Raw genomic sequence first — 8,972 nt, 5'->3', positions numbered from 1 at the left:
TCAGACCTGACTCCAACCACCAAGCTCTTATGCCCTCAGGCATTAGGACTAACAAAGGCTTGAGGAGGGCAGCTGGTCAATGATGTGGGTAGTGCTGTCATAAAGAGCAGCCCACAGGCAGCACAAACCAGAATTGGGAAGATCCTGGAAGATCTCCTGGAGGAGGTAAGGGGGCCACAGGCTGTGACAGGTAAGCAGAAAAAAGAAGCATGTGCAAAGGTGACAGCCAGCTTGACCCTGAGGACTGGGAGGGATGACTCTGCCCATGATCCCCGTTAAACACGAAGGTGGCTGCGAAGAAAGCATGGATTTTCAAGTAAGGGTCTGTTGTCTAAAATATCTGCATTGGGCTTGAATGAAGAGGTTTGCTCTCCGAATGGAATCTGGCTATCTGGGACAGCAATCAAAGCCAGGCATCCAGTGTCAGAGAGACAGCGCTTAAAAAAAAACCCTGGGTGGGTGGAGGACGACGCGTTCTTCCTCTGAAGCATCAAGGACATCTGCCGGGCCAGGTCACGGGCAGGCCGGGGCAGGATGTGCAGCCTGGAGACGTGGGGAGTTCTGCCGCACCGTCTCTGGGTGACAGTAGCCAGCGGCACCAGCAGTTTGGGCATTAACTGCCCCCCCCCCGCCCCCAACTCCCTGAGTCCTGCAGACTTGGGCCAAAGTGAAAACCAAGAAGGCTCCATGCAACAGGGGCACCATGCGGGCCAGACCCGGCACAGGCCACAGGCCTTGACCTGTGAGGGACAGTGACAGAGCCCAGGAAGGCCCACAAGCTCAGACATCTTCCCTGGCTGGCCCTGACTCCTTCTCATCTTAAAGTTTAACTCCTCTGAAAGGTCTTCCCAAATCCCACCCCTAAGTGGGAGTAGGATCCCCTCAGTTTCATTAGGATCCTCTGTTATACCATATCATAGAATCGGCAATATTATTACCATCAAGGAATTTTTCACCATTTGTAAATAGAAATGTGTGTGCTTGCATATTATCTACTTATCTTCACTACCTCGAAAGCTCCATGGGGGTAAGACTGTGGCTCTTTTATCCACCAATACATTCCCAATGTCTAGCACACAAAATAAATGGAGAGAGGCTGGATGTATGAACACACGACTGAAATTCCACCATTAGAACATCATTCAGGTCCTTTCACTTATTCAATCAACCAACGTTTACTGAGCATCTACTATGTGTTAGACCCAAAGTTGGGAAAAGTGGGGTTTAAAAAAATTCTTTTAAAATGCAAATCCCCATGGGAGAGTTAACCTCTAGGGTATTATCAGTTATTCACATCCTGGAGGGAATTTGGTTGGCCAGTTCGTTTCCAGGGTGATAGCTATTCAGAGGTCTTGGAAGAGGTCTCTAGCAGCAGGAAGAAAGAAGACTGTGGATCTGGGGAGACAGAATAAATGCCTGAATGAGGCTCTAGGCAAAGGTGAGAACCTGGGAACCTGAGGACCGAATGGGCACGTGCCAAGAAGCTGGGCGTGGCTGCGCGAGATCACGCACAGGAGATCCACGTGGCCTTTTCACGATAGGCCCTGTATTATATGTTTTATACACATCAGCCCAATTAACCCGCATAGCAAGGCCAAGAGGTAAGCAGTGTTATCCCATTTTAAAGAAGAGGCAGCTGGGGCCAGAGGGGCCAAGTAACCCAACAAAGGACACACAGTAAATTGAGAGGCAGAACCTAGATTCAAATGCAGGCCTGTTGCCTCCCAACTCTCTGTCCGTCCAGGGCTGCTTCTATGGCAGGCCCCATCGAGACCCAGTCCATGTGGGAATGTTCGTGTCAGTAATTACAGGCTGCCGTACCGCTCTGACACTGGCCTAAGGAAAGCACACTTGGCTTTCACCACAGAGAGCGGGAGGGAGCCACCACCTCCCGTGCTAATCTCGCCCGTCAAGGCCCCAGCCCTTGCTGCACAACCCGAGGACCTTGAGAATACAGAGGCAGGGCTGAAGATAGCAGAGGGTTCACACACTTTCCACCAACGGTTTTGGGTTCTTTGTAGCTTGGGATGGGGCCAGCACCGGTCATCCACCGCGCCAAAACCAAAGGACTGGGGTGGGGGGAGGGGAGGCCGCAACGTAGAGGGCAGGGCCCGGGGGCCTCCCTGGTCAGAGAGGGAAGGTAGCCTAGAGGAACCCTGTGCAGCAAGCAGCAGCCCCTCCCCTCCACTCTCTCCCCGGAACACTCGCCCCCAACCCCACCAGCCACACGGAGGGCGCTCTAGGGGGCACGGCAACAGCAGCGCAGGGTACGTCTCTACCGTTCCGCCTGTCTCCACCGTTCCGCCTGTCTCCAGACAGGAGTGTTGGACAGGGAGTGGGGAGAAAGGCCGGGCCTGGGCTCCCAGGGGTGGGCTGTCAGGAAGCAGGGGCAGCAGGAGGGACGCGCAAGGAAGAAGCTGGAGCTCAGGGAAAGCAACCCAGGGACTGGGCCATGGGACCTCACATGTTACTGTGGGGGACATCGAGGCCAGAGAGGGGAGGGCTTTGCCACAGAGTGAGGGAGGGCTGCCCTGGAGCTGGGTTTCCAGGCCTGGATTCCTCCATACAATTCTGAAAATCGTGTGTCTCTGTGATACCCCAAGCCCCCCGGGGACTGGATAGAATTAACGGAGCAGAACTGGGCTGAAGCAGGTATTCAGGGACCTGGGGGGGCTTGAGCACCTCCAGGTGGGCTTCTCCCTCACCCTCGTGAGCCTGTGATTTGACCTCCTCCCACCCCTCATGGACGTGGTCATGGACCGGAAGATGAGCTCCCTGATTCCCTCTGGAGGGGCCACCCCCTCCCCCCCATTTCTCAGGTACTGACAGAAAACAAGTCAGGGAGGGGGGCACAGGAGGAGTAGAGAAAGCCAGGCTCTGGCAGTATGCAGACCTGCATTTATTTAAACTCACACTCCATACTCTGGCCTTCGGTCACCTCTGCTGTTTCCTCTTCTATAAAACGGGAGCAGCAACTGGGCCTTAAAGGACTGTGGGGAGGATCACGCAGGCCCGTATGCAACCAGCACACAGCAAGGCTTCATTCAGGATGGGGTCCTCCTCTTCCTTCCCCCACCACACCATCCCTCGGCCTCCAGCAAACACCTCCACGGTTTCTTCCTTCCTTTACAACTTGGCTCCAGCATATGGGGTTGACACCCAACATATAGCACAGGTTTGCAGAGCCCCTCTGTGTGCTGAGTCAGTGGGGCACCATGAGTGGGGGGCGTAGGGCTCATAATCTGGCAGGGGAGACTACAGCTTCAGTAGGCCCATAGTAGGCCCTCAATAAACAGCTGCCCAAAGAACTGACAAACAGCTCATACAGTCGGTCAACAATCACTGTCACCCTCATTCTCCCACTTTCACAATGGGCTGTCGCACCCAGATGATGTGATGAGAACGCAGAGACTTTCGGGGACTTGCTTCAGGTCATCACAGCTGGCCAGTGCCAGAGATCAGGCCAGGGTAGCAGCAGAGCAGATTTACTCACAGAATAATCCCTGACTTGAAAAACAGATTGGCTTGAAGCCCATTTCAAGCTCTAGCTTTACCACTTAAGGCCGTGCAAGAAGCAAGGTTGGTAAGAGATCTCTGGATGTAAAGCGTCAAGTGTGGTGTGAAGCTCTGGGAGCGGCGCAGCACCTACCCACCCTAAGGCCCCCTAAAAAAGCCATGGGGCAGTAACACAATGAAAGGCATTAAGTACCAGTGAGGCTCAGTTCTAGAATGTCCTTAGAAGAGCAACAAGAAGATAGAAAACCACACAGGAGCTTGTTTTTAAAGACAAAGAAAAATATGATTAAGCCTGAGAATGCTGTAATAAAAGAATGAAAATATTTTCCTTACCAGGGCATTTGTATGTCAACAGCTGATAGGGGGTGGGAGCAGCCACCACAAGGCCACCAGGCCTGGCCAACAGCACCACGTGAGAATCCACCAGCAGAGACAGGGTGGGCCCCAGCTGCACAGCGGGGAAGGGAGGCCTTTCCAGGGCCTCAGTTCTCCAGCCTGTGAAATGGGACTGCCCAGTCTGGGCTCAGTCAGGCCATGGCTCCCTTCTTTTCTTTTCTTTTTTAAATAAAACTGTATAAATGAAAGATACACAACATAATGATGTGATATACATGTACATAGTAAAATGATTACTAGTGTCAAGCTAATTAACACACCACCTCCTCACACAGTTACCTCTTTGTGTATGTCTGTTAGGGTGCCTGAAATCTACTCTCTTAGCAAATTTCCCGTATTCAATACAGTATTATTAACTATAGTCATCATACTGTACATTACATCTCTAGACTCATTCATCCTTCAGAACTGCAGGTTTGTACCCTTTGACCTGCACCTCCCTGCCCCTGGTAAGCACTGTTTCACTCTCTGCTCCCATAAAGTCAACTTTTAAAAATTCTATGTATGGGACTTCTCTGGTGGCCCAGTGGTTAAGAATCCACCTGCCAATGCAGGGGGCACGGGTTCCATTCCTGATCTGGGAAGAAGATCCCACATGCTGCAGAGCAACTAAGTCTGCACCACAACTACTACGCCTGTGCTCTAGAGCCCGCGAGTCACAACTTCTGAAGCTCCCATGCTACAACTACTGAGCGCCTAGAGCCCGCTCTCTGCAACAAAAGCCACCACAATGAGAAGCCCTCGCACCACAACAAAGAGTAGCCCCTGCTCACTGCAACTAGAGGAAGCCCGTGCATAGCAACAAAGACCCAATGCAGCCAAAAAAATAAAATAAAAAAATTCAACATATAAGGGAGATCATGCAGTATTTGTCCTTCTGTGACTGGTTTATTTCCCTTCGCATAATGTCTTCCAGGTTCATTCATGTTGCAAATGGCAGGATCTCCTTCTTTTCTAAGACTGAATAATATTCCATTATATTAATATATATACCAGCATTTCTTTTTTTTAAATTTTATTTATTTATTTATTTTTGGCTTCATTGGGTCTTCGTTCCTAAGTGCAGGCTTTCTCTAGTTGCGGCGAGCTGGGGCTACTCTTCGTTGAGGTGCAAGGGCTTCTCACTGTGATGGCTTCTCTTGTTGCGGAGCACGGGCTCTAGGCGTGCACGGGCTTCAGTAGCTGTAGGACAGGGGCTCAGTAGTTGTGGCTCGCTGGCTCTAGAGTGCAGGCTCAGTAGTTGTGGCTCACTGGCTCTAGAGTGCAGGCTCAGTAGTTGTGGCGCACAGGCTTAGCTGCTCCAAGGCATGTGGGATCTTCCCAGACCAGGATGGAACCCGTGTTCCCTGCATTGGCAGGTGGATTCTTAACCTCTGTGCCACCAGGGAAGCCCTATACCAGCATTTCTTTATCCATTCATCTGTGGTTCCTCTCTGTCTGCCTGCTTTTGGTAATCTAGACTGCAGCAGCTCTAATCCCATCTCAAGGTCAGGGGAAGGAGCTGATATGTTAACAGTCAGGCTCAGAAAGGTTAGTGATTGCTCCTGAGGTCACACAGCTAAGAGTGATGTGGTGAGGCTGGACCAAAGCCCCACATGGTCCCACTCTGCCACACTGCCTCCCCGTCCTGGCAGGGCTCTGCGTTCATTCACTTGGGCCCTGTGATGGCACTGCTGTGACCCAGACGCCCTCTGGCCAAAGCAAGGACTCTTAACACCTCCTGTCCCACCCTCTCTCGGAGGGCCAGCCTCCTGGTCCTGGCAGCCCTGCCCCTCTCCCCACACCCAGACACAACATGTGGGAATTTTCTTTCAGGCCGTCCTCACCCTTGCTCCTCTCTGCTCAAGCGACCATGACCGGTGTCCTATTCTCAGATTCCCTGCCTACCCCTGTCACCTTCCCTTCACCACTGTTGACAGCTTTGTCCAACTTTCCTCACCTGATCCTTGGGTCACAGCGAGCACCCTTCTGACCTTGCACATTCTAGCTTTTTGCCCCTCCCAAGTGCCCCCATGGAAATCAGCTTCAGAGGAATGCCAATATGCTTAGTCCCTACCCTTCCACCCACACCTCCACCCTGACTGTGAATCCATATACCCTGGCCATGTACCTGACACAGTTCCTAGCTTTTCATATGTGCCTGTTTCTGTAGCTGCATTCTCCCTGGCTGCACACAGGAGGTGCTCAATAGATACATGTTGATGATACATACTTTTGCACAGTGGTCTGATTTACATCACTAGGATTGCCTTTTGCTTCCAGGTTTTAGCCAGAGCTCCTGGAGTCTGTGATCTCAGCAGGGGCCAGGCCCACAGCAGGTGCTGGCCTGGGTCCAGCCCCGGGTCTGCATCTTCCAAGCAGGACTCTCACAGTGGACCATGCCCCGCCTGAGGAGGGTGCACGGTTTGGGTGAAGAGACTCAGAAAAAGACCCTCCATTCACCCTAGAAGAGGGCCCCACCATGCCTCTCCCCAGCCGTATGCACTGATCTATGAGGCCAGAGGGCGTGGGGTGGTCCATCCCTACTCCACCTTGGGACAGTCTTACAGGACTGAAAACACCTCTGTGCCCTCAGGATGGAGAATCCTAAGTGAAGAAACTGAGGCTCTGAGAGGGATGCGCTCCAGTCACCCAGAGCCCAGGCCGAAACCCTGTTGTTCTGCACCTTTCCACTACCCCAGGCCATCCCCTCTTCATCCAAATCCCCTGGGAGGGAATTACAATAAACACTCATTCCCCAGGGGGACTGCCTGCTTCAGATCCTCCTCCTCTGGGCCTGAGGAGGAGATGGCCAGTTCCAACCATGTCCACCTCAGAGGAATCTTCTCACCACAGAACTGCCCAGGAGCAGGTGCAAGTGCTTGGGAAGATCTCCCTCAAATCTTCCCACGTGCCGGCTGGGGTGGGGTGATGATGAGGGCAGGAGCAGAAACAGCCCATCCAGTTTCAGGACAGATGCTCCCTTCTGCTCCCTGCAGGTGGAGGACAGAAAAATTTGCAGTTGCTGGGCAACATTCTCAGGACAAAAGGGGGAGTGTTTACGAGAAAGTTGGCCCTTCCACCATGCATGCTGTGTTCCAGGGAGCCCGGGCTGGGGGGCTCCACTGTTTATCCTCCCTGTGCTCCCCAGCAGCCACAGGCAGGGGAGGACCTCTGCAGGCTGAGAAATGGTGCAATGTCCAAGCAATGAGATTTTCCTGAACAACAGTTGCCACTTCTAAAGACTTCCCAGGCCCAGGCCCTGTAGATCAGAGCTGGGTCTCTGACTGCTCACAGTCAGGTGGACCAGTCCAAAGTAGACTCTTCTGCCAGTCAACAATCTGGGGCTTTGGGGAGCCAGCGGGAGAACCTGCAGCCCACCCTGACAGGGACCAATGTCACTGCCATGGTTCTCAGGCCACTGGTTGTCACTGTGGGCCAGGTCAGGTACCAAGCACTGAAGATCCAGATGTAAGCAAGGTGTGGGTTCCACTTCCACAGAGCTCAGGCTGGTGAGGGAGGACTGTAAGATGAACAGCCCCAAGTCTGCATATGAGGCTGTCAGGGGGTAAGAGATGAAGATCATTGAGCCTGTCCGCTCCCTCTGCTGCCTGGGCCTCCATGGTGTGGGCCACGTGACTCCACCAGGCCAGGCCCAGCTGATCGGACCAGGTGGACAGTGGCCCAGGAGTGGCCAGTCTGTGAGCTGGCTAGCGAAAAGATGAAGAGGGCCATGAAGAATCTGGCTTTGGAGAACTGGAGTTTCAGAAGCAAGTGAGTTAGACTGGAACGGCCACATGGCAGGACTGGGGGGCCAGAGAGGCCTTGACAGCACAAGCTGAGGCAGCAGAAATTACGCAAAGCCTGGGTTTAGAGACATGGTGGGCCAGACAGTGCCAGTTCCAGGATCAGAAGGCTGTTTAAACCTCAGCAAGTGGGAGACCAGACTGGGAACTTAAAGCATCTTCAGGACACAGGATCGGGGCTAAATCTCATTCAGTCCATCCAAGAAACATTTACTGGCCCACTTCCAGGCCCCATGCCAGGATAACAATGACTTGGTCTGTGCCCCCAAGGTGTCCACAGCAGGAAGGAAGACATAAAGGTTAGTCTAATGACAGCAGCACAGGAGAACTCCCGCTGCGAGAAAAGGAAGCCAGGGAGGCAGCGGGAGCTTGTGGCAGACATGTGACCCAGCCTGTTTCCCACAGGGAAATTCATCTCCAAGTCCGAAGCTACCAAGACAATGGAGCAATTCCAGATATGGACCAGGTCCATTAGGTAATAAATGGCTCTGCCTGCATGGGAAAGCCCAGGGATGCACTCAAACAACTGGTTTGTTCCAGCCCCAAGCAACCACAAGAGGCTGATTGTCCACTTGTCATGCCCATTCCTCAGGTAGTAGGTTCACAGCAAAAAGACACTCTGCCTCTACACCCATTCATGTGGCAGAAGCCAGGGAAGCTCCTCCAGCCAGCCTGGCTGCAGCCCGCCCCTGATGGCATGCACAGGGGTCAGCAAGCACTTGGAAAAAGCAATCAGACCATCTGCACAGGGCCTATGGGAGAGGAAAGCGAAGAGGGAGTGGAAATTGTGGGGCCTGAATTCTTAACCTGAGAGGAAAAACCACCTGTTCCACGAGGTTCGTCTAAGGATTAAAGGAGAGCATGCAGGTATAGCTCAGTTCAGGGCCAAACATCCAGTAAGGGCCCTGCTGCATTAGAGGGCTGGGCCGGCAGCGCAGTCCTCCAGACCTGGAGCTCTGTCCTCTTCTCCTTTGCATCCCCACCCCAAAGAAGGTTTGTGGAACTCATGCATCAGTGAAGCACTTTTACTCCCCTATTAAGGTGTTCCTTTGTTGTTTATTTCCTGCCTTGGTCTAAAAACAACTAGTTAAAACCAGTACCTCTTACGAACAGGCAATCACCAGTCTTCGTGTTTGGTTTCCTTTATCGTTGTTGTGTCCATTGACATGGAACTAACATTCACTGAGCAATCTGACTGACAAACTAGATAATTTACAGACAATATCCCATCTGATTCCAGGATATATATATAGTGGAAAGAAAACTTATTACGTC

Source organism: Hippopotamus amphibius, chromosome 6, assembly GCF_030028045.1.
Source record: "Hippopotamus amphibius kiboko isolate mHipAmp2 chromosome 6, mHipAmp2.hap2, whole genome shotgun sequence".
NCBI lineage: Eukaryota > Metazoa > Chordata > Mammalia > Artiodactyla > Hippopotamidae > Hippopotamus > Hippopotamus amphibius.
Note: the sequence above shows the minus strand (reverse complement) of the source record.